The 14,576-nt window shown below is 37.8% G+C and overlaps 1 protein-coding gene across 13 annotated transcripts in view; it reads right to left on the bottom strand.

Moving 5' to 3' along the window:
- The window catches only part of LOC142221528 (synaptic vesicle glycoprotein 2B-like), a 935,546-nt gene that overhangs the window by 754,769 nt on the left and 166,201 nt on the right, over nucleotides 1-14,576 (bottom strand). The window contains exon 1 of one of the 13 annotated variants that reach the window (XM_075291283.1): nucleotides 11,958-11,978. The exons of 11 other annotated variants lie outside the window; for them this stretch is intronic. The gene's annotated coding sequence lies outside the window, so the exon portion shown is untranslated. Of the gene's footprint in view, nucleotides 1-11,950; nucleotides 11,979-14,576 lie in introns of those variants that run through there. One more of the 13 variants, XM_075291281.1, reaches the window with a different exon arrangement.

The following is a 14,576-nucleotide window of genomic DNA, read 5'->3' as shown; positions in this document are numbered from 1 at the left end:
AGTCGAACCTTTTCCAAGGTAACGGCATCAAAAGGAGGTAATCCCTCACGAAAGAGATTCAAGGAACGCAGAAATGCTTTGTTTATCCTAAAGAAATTAGGATCAGTCGACCCAAGCACGTTGTCGGCTAAACAAAGCGATTCCTTCAAATGGGCTCAAGGAATTCTTGAGGCTGGAAAAAGGGAACGATCACCGGATGAGCTGCCATCCTCCAAAAGGGATCAACGATCGTTTGCCTCAGTTGCTAAAGACAGCCTTGTGATGGCTATCATAAATAAAGGAGCATTGGACGGTATGGTTCCAAAGCAAAAATGGGGGGAAATTGAGAATGCTTTGTCTGGCGTCTACTCACAGGTGCTGGAAAAGATTCCCGGCCCAGATCCTCGACACCAAGAGGCTGGTTGGTATCAAGGACGATCTAAGCTAGTCGCATTTGAGGACCAGAGGTCTATAGAATGTTTTAAAGCTGATCTGATACTAATTGGTGAAGTTTGGGAAGGAGCTGCTCTAGAGTTAGTCGAGAAGAAAGACATACCGGCTAGACCAAGAGCACATGCGTGGATACCTGCAAACCTTCCTGACCCTGAATCTATTTTAAATAGACTGAAACAATGCAATCCAGATCTTGCAACAGCTGATTGGAAGGTTGGCCGTTTGGATGAAGTGGATGGGCCAAGACGGCATGCAGTGTTTATATTGAACACTCAGTCTTTGCCACATCTAGCAAAGTCTCAGGGCCGTGTATGTTATGGCTTTCATTATATCCAAATGAAGGTGTATAAAAACGATCAGCTAAAGGATTCAGAAATGGACAAGCCTCTGTCTGAATCAGAAGTAAGCGGATCCTCTTGCGAAGTCGAGGGAGATACCAAAGTTGAAGACATGGATAGATACCGTATGCGTGAGGAGGCTTCTACTGCCTCAGAACTCACCAAAGTTGAACCTATGGTTATTGCGAGAGTCACCGATATCTCTGAAGAGGACATTCTTGATGACTCGATTGAAGCGGTTGATTGAAAAAATTGTTGAAAATCTCGATGGTCCTACGGATCCTCCAGATAAATCTTCATCATTGTAAGGCTGCATGTGCTGCCTTAAAAGTTCTCCTGATGAAAGGGGACATAGACATAGTTCTTATTCAAGAACCATATGTTTATAGAAACAAAATATGTGAATTAAGTACTCCGGGGTTCAAACTATTGCAGTATACTGGTAATGATGTAATTCGAGCCTGTATAATTGCTAAAAACGAGCTTAACTTGTTTCTGCTTCCTTCAATGTGCAATGCAGACACTGTCGTTGCCAATTTAGAAATAGCCAAATGCAAATATTGGGTATCTTCGGTCTATATGGGACATGACAGGGAGATGCCTCCATGTGCCGTTAAGACCTTAGTTGAGGAGTCACTGAAAACAAAGACGAAACTCATTATGGGATGCGATGCGAATGCGCATCATAGTATATGGGGAAGTAGTTATACTAATGCAAGGGGAGAGTCGCTAATAGAGTTTATTTTGCGTACTAATCTGGTAGTTTGCAACAAGGGAGATGCTCCAACCTTTGTCACTAAAAACAGGCAAGAGGTTTTGGACATCACCTTGGCCTCGCAAGAACTGAATGAAATGATATCTGAGTGGCATGTTTTAAGTGAACACAGCTTCTCAGATCATCGCTACATCAGTTTCAAATTTGATGTTCATACCACCAAGACCATATTTCCGCCAAATGTTAGGAAAGCTGACTGGAATAGGTATAGGGAATCGTTCAATATGATGATACCGGAAAAACCAGAGACAAATATGAGCACTGTGCAAGTTATCGAACACGCAGTGGAGAGGATTACTAAGGCCTTCAACATTTCACTGAAAGCTGCATGCCCTAAAGGGAAGCCAAGGGGGAAAAATCGACCACCATGGTGGTCTACGGAGTTAGGTAATATGAGGAAATCGTGCAGGAACCTCTTTAACAAAGCAAAGTCCACCAGAGATCCTGTGGATTGGGACGCTTACAAGAAGAATCTGAGAGGATACAAGCGAGAACTGAGAAAGGCTCAGCATAACTCTTGGAATGATTACTGCAGCAGCATTGAGAATACGTCCGAGGCTTCCAGACTACGGAAGGTGCTAGCATCCACGAGCTCCGCTCCAGGTTTCATTAAAACATCGGAGGGCAATTGGACAACGTCCAGTGAGGAGACGCTGGTGGTACTATTGGACACACATTTTCCCGGAAATCAGACGGTTGAACCATGCACTGGCGGTGCCACAGCGGTCGTTTCCTATCGAGGAAATTGTATCAGAATCTAGAATAAAATGGGCGTTAAATAGCTTTGGATCATTCAAATCCCCCGGACCTGATGGAATTACTCCGGCGGAGTTACAAGCGGTGGCTGACAGAATTATCCCCTGGTTGTCGGTGATATATATAGGATGTATCAACTTAGCATACATTCCACGAAAGTGGAGGGAATCAAAAGTCGTTTTCATACCTAAAGCGGGAAAAGCCTCTCACTCGAATGCGAAGGATTTCCGACCAATCAGCTTATCATCATTCCTACTTAAGACTCTGGAGAGGATGATAGCTATTTATCTTAGAACTAGCGTCGATTCAAGTTTGCTCTCGAAACGACAACATGCATACTCGAAAGGCAGGTCTACTGAGACCACATTACATGAACTAGTCAGCTTTATTGAAAGCTCACTATCTGTCGAAGAATACACAATCGTGGCATTTCTAGACATCGAGGGGGCGTTCAATAACGTCCATCCGAGCTCGATATTAAATGGACTGACAACTCTGAATGTTGATCCAGGTATACTTAGGCTGTTAGACGAACTTCTAAGGAAGAGACGCATTTCAGCCACACTAGGACAAGCAAACATACAAAGGTATGTGAACAGAGGCACTCCTCAAGGAGGAGTTCTATCACCTCTTCTTTGGAATGTTGCTATAAACGACCTTCTGGTTTCCCTAGAAAAAGAAAGGATACAAGTGGTGGCATACGCAGATGATGTGGCGCTAGCAGTCAGGGGAAAATTCCCATCAACAGTTAGAGATATTATACAGAGAGCCCTCCGGATGACTGAGAAATGGGCGAAAGATAATGGTCTTGGGGTAAATCCTGCAAAGACAGAACTAGTCATGTACTGCAAAGATCGCAAAACTTCCATGGTTAGGCCCATTTCCTTAGGGGGTATTGAAATTCCCTTTAGGGAGTGTGCAAAATACCTTGGCGTTATTTTGGACAGGAAGCTGAACTTTAAGCTTAATATTGAAGAAAGGGCGAGGAAAGCAACGGTAGCTTTATACTCGTGCAAAAAGGCAATAGGGAAAAAGTGGGGACTAAAACCAAAAATTGTACATTGGCTATACACGGCAGTGGTTAGACCTATAATGCTATATGGTGTTGTAGTCTGGTGGCCGGCACTTCACCAGCCGACAAGTTTAGACAAAGTTCAGCGTATGGTGTGCTTGTGTATCTCAGGTGCATTCAGCAAGACAGGAACAAACTCCCTTAATGTCATACTGCATCTATTGCCTTTAGACATTTTGGGCAAACAGTCAGCTGCAACAACGGCTGTGCGGTTGCGCGAGCTATCGCTGTGGTCGGAAAAAAGTTACGGTCACAGTTCGGTCCTCAAAATAATGCCAGATGTGCCTAACGTAGTGGATTACACTTTGGCGAGTCCACTTTTCGACAAAAAGTTTGAGACACTAATTCCCAACAGTGAGGCGTGGTGTACACGGACCCCGGGGAATAAAAGATATATAGATTTCTACACTGATGGCTCCAAATTGGATGGCCAAGTGGGTTTCGGAGTATATTCTAAAGATCTGGAACTTCGAATAGCGAAAAGATTACCTGATCACTGTAGTGTTTTTCAGGCTGAAATATTAGCAATAAGAGAAGTGGTGAATTGGCTGAGAAGTATTGCTCCAAGCAATATTGGCATTAATATATACTCAGACAGTCAACCTGCAATAAAATCCTTGGACTCTGTGTTCCTCAACTCGAAAACGACCATCGACTGCCGCAAATCTCTCAATGAGATGGCTGAGCAGCACAATATTCACCTAATATGGGTGCCTGGCCACAGGAACATACCGGGGAACTGCGAAGCAGATGAGCTAGCGAGGCTAGGAACTACCTTACATATTCCAGGGGAACTAGAATCTGTTGGTGTGCCTCTGGCTACCTGCGAGCTCTTACTGCGTGAGATGGCTGTCATGATGGCAAATGTTCGAGGGGAGAATTGTAAGGGTTGTAACGACACCAAGCAAATATGGCCCCATTTAAACTTAAACCGCACACTAGATATGCTAGTGTTCTCGAGACGCCAGATATCACTGCTGATATCTGCTATAACGGGTCGCTGCCTGATAGGCGATTTTGCAAAAACTATTGGTGCGAAGTATAATGACTATTGTATGAGCTGTCATGATGCGGAGGAAAAGGAATCAATAAAACACCTCTTGTGTGAGTGTCCTGCATTTTGTGTAAGGCGTAAGCAAATTTTAGGGGCATATAGCTTCAGATTACTAGCGGACCTGGAAAACGTTAACTTAAGCAGTTTGCTAATGTTTTTGGAACAATCTGGTTGGTTCAACAGAAGAAAATAATCGAGAAGGTTCAACGGTTAAAACTAGAAGTGCCCATATGTTATAGGTACTTTTAGTTAATGTGGTATCACAATGGACTGAATAGTCTAAGTGAGCCTGAATCTTAATCGGGCTGCCACTTTAACCTAACCTAACCTAAGATGTCTTGCTTATGTTCTCCGCCGTACTTACATTGAAGTGCCGCTATTACTTCATTATAATTATTTCTAGAGGCAGCGGCATTGCCCTTTAATGCCAATAGAAGTTCAATTACTTTGTCACTGTCGTTCCAGACTCGTACAAAGCAGAATACCAAAGTAACCTTAACAACAAATTGCTAGATACTCACGACATTACATGTATAAAGGATTTAACGGATATCGTTATTACAGCAGCACCTACACGGAACGGCGACCTGATCTTCAAACCTAATAAGAAGTGGTTTAATAACCGTTGCTATTGGGCAAGGAAAAAATCTTTTAATTTACTGGCCAAATTTCGTAAATCATCACTTGATAGAGATAAACAGAATTATCTAAATGCCAAAAGGAAGTATAAGGAAGTCTGCGAGACGAGTAAGCAAATGTACTATGCTAGGCTCACCCAGAAACTAAACGAAACATCCAATGGGAAAGAATGGTGGAAACTTGTCCGAGAAATAAATGATCAAGAGTTTCATATAAGCAACTGTCTCTCAGCGAATACTCTAAAAGAACATTTCAGGGAACTTCTCAAGCCAGATCTGGAATTAATTAATATTCACTATGCCCCAGCATTAGTAACAAACAATAGCCTTGACCAGGACATAACAATAACAGAAATAAAGGACATGCTGATGAAGACAAAACCAAACAAAGCCCCTGGTGAGGATCGGATCACGTATGAATACTTCGCAAATGCTACGGACGAATTTCTCACTCAGCTTGCCAAGATTTATTCGAAAATATATAAGGAGAATAGAATAGATTCCGAATTCCAGAGGTCTGTAATATTTCCAATTCATAAAAAAGGAAGTTTAGAAAATCCGGAAAACTACAGAGGAATATCTTTCATGAACACGGTGGCAAAAATATTTATGGGAGTGCTTAATCAAAGACTTGTAAATTGGGTTGACGAGCATAGCATATTAGTGGAACATCAAGCCGGTTTTCGAAAAAATTACTCGACGGTGGACAATATTTACAATCTATCAGCCATTATATCTTCAAAACTGGCCGAAAAAAGGAAGGTATACGCATTCTTTGTGGATTTCAAAGCAGCGTTCGATAAAATATCACGAAACCTATTGATTTACAAACTGCACCATCTCGGAATCTCATACAAATTTGTTAGCATGATTGAAACATTATACAGGAGTACACAATCGGCAGTTTGGAATGGAGAAGAGTTGTCAGAGTTCTTTGAGACGGAATCAGGCCTAAAACAGGGTTGCCTACTATCACCTTTATTATTCGCGTTATATATAAACGATCTGAATGAATCATTGGAAGGGGGGATAAATATAGAGGAGCTCAATATAAGAATATTGCTATATGATGATGACATCGTCGTTTTGGCTGAAGACCCAGCGACGTTCCAATTCATGATAAATAACCTGGAAGAATATTGCAAAAAATGGAGCTTGGTAGTCAACACCTCAAAGTCCAAAGTTATGGTATTCCGAAATGGCGGCAGACTATCTTTACAGGAAAAATGGAAATTTCAGGGCGAGGATCTAGAAGTTGTATCAGAATACAAATACTTGGGAGTCATTCTAACCCCGCAAATGAAGTATAAAAAACATATTCCGAACCGAAATTCGCAAGCAAAAAGCGCTATCAATAGCACTTGGAAGAATTTTTTGAAAAAAGATGATATATCATTGCAACAAAAATGGAGCCTTTACATGGCGGTATGCAGATCAGTACAAACATACGCTGCTCAAGTTTGGGGATATGGTAACTTTGAGGATGTCGACCAATTGCAGCGATTCTTTTTGAAATTGGTGTTAAGGCTCCCGGAATCTACTCCAAATTATGCGCTTTATATTGAAACCGAATTGGAAGAGGGTCATCTGTATTCTTTACAGCTGCACACGAAATATATTTACAGAACGTTATTTCAATACCACTCAGAGTGATTGCCGCATAAACTGAGTAAAATAATCGTTGCAAAGAAAATATTTTGGATGAAGAATCTCTTAGATTTAACAAGCAAGTTCGGAGCTCAACAATTTGTAGACAATATGACAGCTAGAGAATGGAGCCGCAATGCCCAGATACTAATTAATAAAATGACCCTTGCTAATAGGGAAAAATCAACCCAAATGGCTCTGCAGAGTAGATCCAGGTTTTATAAAAATCTGGACTTGTCGCGAGGAAGACTCTATTTTAATGGTGAATACAATGCCTGGGAGATAACATGGATTTTAAAGCTCGTTTGGATTTAATATTTTTTCTAGAATTTTCTTCTTCTAGAATCCTCTTGCATTTTTAGAGAATTTTCTTCCATCATTTTGCTCAAAATATTGATCATCGATGTGTAATCAACAACATTAGAAGCTACTGATGGAGTTTCCAAGGCGCTGGCTACTACTGATACGTCAAGATCTTCCTTATAATCGAACTCGTGTGTTTCGATATCAATACTGCGCCGCTCGAACTGTTCCAGTAGTCGCTTTTGTAATTGAGCCTTATTTCCTGTAGTCGGCAGCTCCATTTTGCTCAATTCCTTCTTCTAGTCTTCCACTCGAAGCTGATTAAACTTCATTGTAGATTTTTTTTTGTTATTTTACTTCCGACACCAATTGTTACGCTTTTATATTGAGGCGTGTTTAATAACCCGATGATTAACACAGTTCTTTTCAAATAACGACAATCTACAATTTATTTTTTTAACTGATAGGTTTCACTTATTTGCTCTACGATGTGTACTGTATAAACTTTAGCTTACGACTGACTTCACAGCTGTGTCAGCTCTTTTATAGTACTGTATAACGATATCGAAAATTCTCGGTAGTCTGGCCTACAACATTCTACTACTACATGGTAGATGTCGCACGGGCGACATCGCACATATTTATCGGCCCATGCTCGTTGTCTTGGCTACAATCATCTGGAACATTCTACTATATGGCAGATGTCGCACAGGCATAGATGATTATGGTCATATAACTAAAATATAACAATAAGCAATGAAGATAACAAAACAAAAAGGGGTTACTTTACAATGAACGATTGGGAAACTAAGAACACAAAAGATGTTTCGGAAAGTACTAGAAAATAAAGAAATGATTTTGACAAGTGATGACGTAATTTGACCGTTACAATTTTAAATTTTAAATTAACGGAAACTAATTTGAATAAACTTAAATCTAGAAATATCAAATTCGTAACAATATTGATGATACTTTGCAAATTCTGGAAATAAAAAAATATAAACGGAAAATACATATCTTTATTATTTTAGGATATTTTTCATATTTTTAAATCCAAAAGAAATAACTTTTTTTACCATTACATAATTCAGCTCATTAATTTAGATATCAGATATACTGCTCTCTACTTGGGTTCAAACTGAAAAAGGCAGGTAAAACAAAAATGCAATTTAATGCCAACGCTACTTCGCAACTTCAAGGTGAATCTTCCAACAAACCCATGGTTTTAAGAAAACTAGGAGTGAAAAAAATTTACAATTTTAAGAGATCAATACGATATCCACCTTTTGATTGCAAACATATTCTTATATATTTGATAAAATGATGGAGTTAATGGGATTGATTGGTCAATATTTCACGAAATAAAATTGCTCACCAAAAGAAATGAGTAAAAAATATATTATTTTAGTCCGTTTAATGTAAGCTGCCTTGAATGGAAAAGGGTATTTACATTTCACAATTGCTTACCTTCACTAAACGTAGATTGTTTTCCATTTTTACAATACCACAAAACACAGGTAATTTGAAATGCGTTCTGCCATATATTTTTCAAACCTTTACCACGTGGCCATTTGTTGTTGCACACTTTATTTATTTCAACCCTTTGTTCTTCTTGCGGTCTAAATATTTATGCAAACATTTCGAACTCAGCAGAGAGAATGTCGCCAATCATATTTTTCAATTTACGCGAAAAACAAAATCCCAACCGTTCGTTACGAGTTACTTCCACAGTCTGATCTCTCCATCATATGTTGTTGAATAAATACCCATTCTCTTGTTCTCTTTTCGCTCTTTCCATCGCTCAAAATTAGGTGATTGGATTAATCACATGTGTAATTGGTAACGAAAACAATCTCGTTTGTAATTGAAAATTATTTCCGAATTGATTGAATCAATTAATATTTTAATTGGAAACGTAACAAATATCAATCACTTTTTAATTGGTTTTTATTCGGATTTGATTAAATAATTAATTTAATCAATTAACATATTAATTTGTAGCATATAACGTCATAGGAATTCCTAATAGTGGCAAGTTTACTCTGAACAAAAATGTAGTGGCACGCATCTGGCATCCGGCCTCTGCTCGTCGGCTATCGGTGGGGTTCATAAACTCAAAGACAATAAACTTAAGAAAGATAGGAAATTGGCTTGCGTCATACCAAATGTTGCATTTACCATGTTAGTTCCATACAAAAACAATGGATGATGAAGATGGGAAAATGCCTGCAGAGGGTATCAAACCATTGACGGCGTTCGATGCAAACGTGTCGTTTATGATTTTTTGTTCCACAAATTAAACTAAGAATAAAAAGAAATTTATGTCAGGGAATGACGTAGAACAATCGGTCAAAAGTTTCTCATTACTATTTACACAAAATTTAACACCATTTGTGAGTTTTTAACAAAAAATATTGCAAATTAAAAATGAATGAACATGTATGTATCGAACACCGTAAATGCAACTTTTGGTATGACGTCGCCCATTTTCCAATCTTCCTTTTCTATTGTTTTTGGTTCCATACATACTTGTAATTTTTTATTTGTTTTTCGTTTTTATTTTTTAAATGAAAAACTTAATTTTCTTAATGAAACAATGTGAAATTTTAGGCAACAACAAAAAATTACATTTTCCCGTCTAAGGAAATTTATTTCGTGCACTTAATTTCTTTTTATACCATTCACCACTACTGTGGTACAGGGTATAATAAGTTTGTGTATTTGTATGTAACGCCAAGAAGGAGTAATCATAGACCAACCTTTTAGTATACGGATCGGCTTAGAATTAAATTCTGAGTCGATTTAGCGATGTCCGTCTGTCTGTCCGTCTGTCTGTCTGTCTGTCTGTCTGTTGATGTATTTTTGTGCGCAAAGTACAGCTCGCAGTTTTAGTCCGATTGTCCTAAAATTTGGTATAGGGTCCTGTTTCGGCTCAAAGACGATCCCTATTGATCGGTTCAGATTTAGATATAGCTGCCATATATATTTTTCACCAATCTGGTCATAATTGGCGATCTTCCTCAAATTCCGTACATCCGAATATTTTATGAGTCTCGAAAAACTTGCAAAATATCAGCAAAATCGGTTCAGATTTAGATATAGCTCCCATATATAGCTTTCGCCCGATTTACACTCATTTGCCCACAGAGGCCAATTTTTTGCTCCGATTTAGTTGAAATTTTGAATAGGGAGTAGAATTAGCGTTGTAACTATGCGTGCCAAATTTGTTTGAAATCGGTTCAGATTTGGATATATCTCCCATATAAAGCTTTTGCCCGATTTACACTCATATGAACACAGAGGCCAATTTTTAGCTCCGATTTAGTTGAAATTTTGCACAGGGAGTAGAGTTAGCATTGTAGCTATGCGTGCCAAATTTTGTTGAAATCGGTTCAGATTTGTTTTTCTGATTTCGACAAAAATGGTCAAAATACCAACATTTTCCTTGTAAAATCGCCACTGCTTAGTCGAAAAGTTGTAAAAATGACTCTAATTTTCCTAAACTTCTAATACATATATATCGAGCGATAAATCATAAATAAACTTTTTCGAAGTTTCCTTAAAATAGCTTCAGATTTAAACGTTTCCCATATTTTTTTACTAACATTGTGTTCCATCCTAGTGCATTAGCCGACTTAAATTTTGAGTCTATAGATTATGTAGAAGTCTATCAAATTATTCCAGATCGAGTGATATTTAAATGTATGTATTTGGGACAAACCTTTATATATAGCCCCAACACATTTGACGGATGTAATATGGTATCGAAAATTTAGATCTACAAAGTGGTGCAGGGTATAATATAGTTATAGATTACAGAAGATGGGAGATTGGCTACTGAGCACATCAAACCATTTACCACATTAGTTTAATATTCGAACCAAACGCGTATACGACAAGTATTGACATAGCATTAAAATGCAAATAAAAAGAAATTAAGAGCACCAAATAAATTTCCATAAAGGGGAAAATGTAACTTTTTTTGTTGTTGTCTAAAATTTAACATTGTTTCATTAAGAAAATTACATTTTTCATTTAAAAAATAAAAACGAAAAACAACTACATGATTACAAACATGTATTAAACTAATCTGGTAAATGCAACATTTGGTATGACACACGCCAATTACCTATCTTCCTCAAATCTATAATCTTTGTCCCGTACAACAACAACAACAACAACAACAACAACAATAATAAGATACAATTTACATATAATCAAAACTTTGTCACCATTATACAAATCTCGAATCAATCACTACTTTTTTTAGTTTCAATGTCAAACAAAACAATTTTTAATAAGATGACGCGTTATTTGGCATTTTAAAAACCAAAAACCCTATGGAACCCATCCGGGCTCGAACCCACTACCTCACGGTTGCAAGTCAGGAGTCACACCACAAGGCTAACTAATGACTTCTGGATGCTTGACCAAATGAACAATTAGAGTGTTTGGCGAATACTGTTTTTAGTTACACTAAAACATATTCACCAGACCATTATAGAATTTACTAATCATTAATATATGATTTTATATAAATTAAAGAAATAAACAGGTATTAGTTAATAAAAGGAAAGCAAACATAAAAATAAATAGACAAAAATATATATGTTACCGAAATGAAAAGGAAAAAAACGGAAAATAAAAAAAAAATAAATGTTCGAAAGCGGGCTCGTGCACCAACCTTAGGATTGGAAATCTTGAATGCTCCGATTTTTGACTAGTTGGCAAAATAACTACGTGAGCGTTGGGGTGACTTTTGATCGTGGTTACATGTAAAAGTTATTCACCTACACACCAAACATCAATATTAGGAGAAAATTCCCCTTCTCGGTGACTTTGCAAAATAATGATTTTTGTTGCAAAACTAAAACCAGTGTTTTGATGGTTGGTAATGTCGGGAATATGTATAGGAAAAGGAAATAAATGACTTACTACTTACTGGTTCCAACGATGAAGGATCCTTCATGGGATATCCGGTAAATCACAAAATTTTGAATTGTTTGTTTGTATTTAGGTGTTGTTGGTGTTGTAAATGTTGAAATATAATTGTCTTTAATTGTCTTTGTGGTTTTTGGTTGATTTTAACTAATTAAGTTACGACCGATTTTCACTCACATACATACGAAACCGATACGATTTTAAAACACGATTTCTGCATATTTACAAAACTTGAACTAACGATAAAAAATTAAAATAACTACAATTAAACTAAAAACTTTTCGGATTCAATTTAAAATTCAATGTTCTTGTTTAAATTTTTAACCGGACAGCAAAATTAAAATAACCTGTAGCGAACACTTTCACTCTTACCAATAAATCTATGGTATCCTCAGGAGAAAATAATAAAAACCATATAGGGGTACCAATTCGGAAAATGTTGAGGGCTTTTCGCTGAGGGTTGCCCGTTTCCATGCAGAGTGCTTCCAAGTCGGATATGCCCAAGGAAAATTCAAAAAAATGGGATGCCTAAAATGTTTCCAAAAAAAAAAGCATCGATGCTTGGATGGGACGAAACCAATACATGTATATTACCTTTTAGCGAAACAAAACAGATTCTGGTTTTCCTGCGCTCCTGGTATGGAAAAATGGTAAACCCGATAAAACCAGAATAATTTCGTCCTGGCCCAAATCGCAGGCGGGGGAAATGACTATTGGAGGCCAAAATACAGGAGAAATGCCACCGAATATCCTCTGGGAAAAATCCAAAAACCAAGGAATGCCCACAAATAGAAGAAATTTCGTCCAGATCCAATTTATCTCGTCCTAATTAATAACATTCAAGTTTTCAATCCAAAGAACATAGTCAATTCTTTTATTTTCATACTTACAAAATGAGAAGACAAATTTTTACTTCAGGATACAAAAAATTTAGATGTTCGCTGCGCTGCGCTGTCCGATTTCAAATTGAACAATTGACGAGATAAACTGAGAATTTGGGCAAAAGAACTCCTATTTATAGAAAGAGAACGAAATGGAAAGCCAGCGTTAGTAGGCTGGATTTTTCCAAAAAATGTTGGAAAATTCCTGCTATTTCGAAAATGGCATGAACACCCACAAACCCAAAAAAAAAGAAAAACATATCCAAAAAACGCGATCAATAAATCAAGCTAGCAATTCTAGCGTTGTCAATAGAGGGAATCACTATGAAAATAGTCAAGTCGTCCTTCAAGCTTTCGATAGCCCAGTGGACAACACCTTCGGCTATGGATACAAACGTCCAGGTTCGAATCCTGGCAAAAATAAATTGTATGATTCTATTTTATTCCACTTTCTATTTCATTTTATTTTAATTTCCCTAAGATTCACTTAGTTTAATTCTATCCTATTTTGTATCCCTGCATTCAACTTACCTCTACTTCATTGTAGACTAAGCATGACGTTTTATTCCAGTTTACGTTTCATTCAATTTCCGTCTTATGAAATCATAACAAAAAACAATAGTAGAACTAAACAAGTATACACGGCCGTAAGTTCGGCCAGGCCGAATCTTATGTACCCTCCACCATGGATTGCGTAGAAACTTCTACGAAAGACTGTCATCCACAATCGAATTAATTGGGTTGTGGTATCTTACAACTTCTTAAAATCGTTTTCTAAATTGTGAGTTAGTCCATACGTGGTATATAAAGGGTGATTTGTTAAGAGCTTGATAACTTTTTTTTTTTAAAAAACGCATAAAATTTGCAAAATCTCATCGGTTCTTTATTTGAAACGTTAGATTGGTCCATGACATTTACTTTTTGAAGATAATTTCATTTAAATGTTGACCGCGGCTGCGTCTTAGGTGGTCCATTCGGAAAGTCCAATTTTGGGCAACTTTTTCGAGCATTTCGGCCGGAATAGCCCGAATTTCTTCGGAAATGTTGTCTTCCAAAGCTGGAATAGTTGCTGGCTTATTTCTGTAGACTTTAGACTTGACGTAGCCCCACAAAAAATAGTCTAAAGGCGTCAAATCGCATGATCTTGGTGGCCAACTTACCGGTCCATTTCTTGAGATGAATTGTTCTCCGAAGTTTTCCCTCAAAATGGCCATAGAATCGCGAGCTGTGTGGCATGTAGCGCCATCTTGTTGAAACCACATGTCAACCAAGTTCAGTTCTTCCATTTTTGGCAACAAAAAGTTTGTTAGCATCGAACGATAGCGATCGCCATTCACCGTAACGTTGCGTCCAACAGCATCTTTGAAAAAATACGGTCCAATGATTCCACCAGCGTACAAACCACACCAAACTGTGCATTTTTCGGGATGCATGGGCAGTTCTTGAACGGCTTCTGGTTGCTCTTCACTCCAAATGCGGCAATTTTGCTTATTTACGTAGCCATTCAACCAGAAATGAGCCTCATCGCTGAACAAAATTTGTCGATAAAAAAGCGGATTTTCTGCCACTGATTTTGGTAATAAAATTCAATGATTTGCAAGCGTTGCTCGTTAGTAAGTCTATTCATGATGAAATGTCAAAGCATACTGAGCATCTTTCTCTTTGACACCATGTCTGAAATCCCACGTGATCTGTCAAATACTAATGCATGAAAATCCTAACCTCAAAAGAATCACCCT

Source organism: Haematobia irritans, chromosome 1, assembly GCF_050003625.1.
Source record: "Haematobia irritans isolate KBUSLIRL chromosome 1, ASM5000362v1, whole genome shotgun sequence".
In the NCBI taxonomy this organism is placed as follows: Eukaryota; Metazoa; Arthropoda; class Insecta; order Diptera; family Muscidae; genus Haematobia; species Haematobia irritans.
The sequence above is the reverse complement of the archived record's forward strand: the minus strand, read 5'-3'. Positions and strand labels throughout refer to the sequence as shown.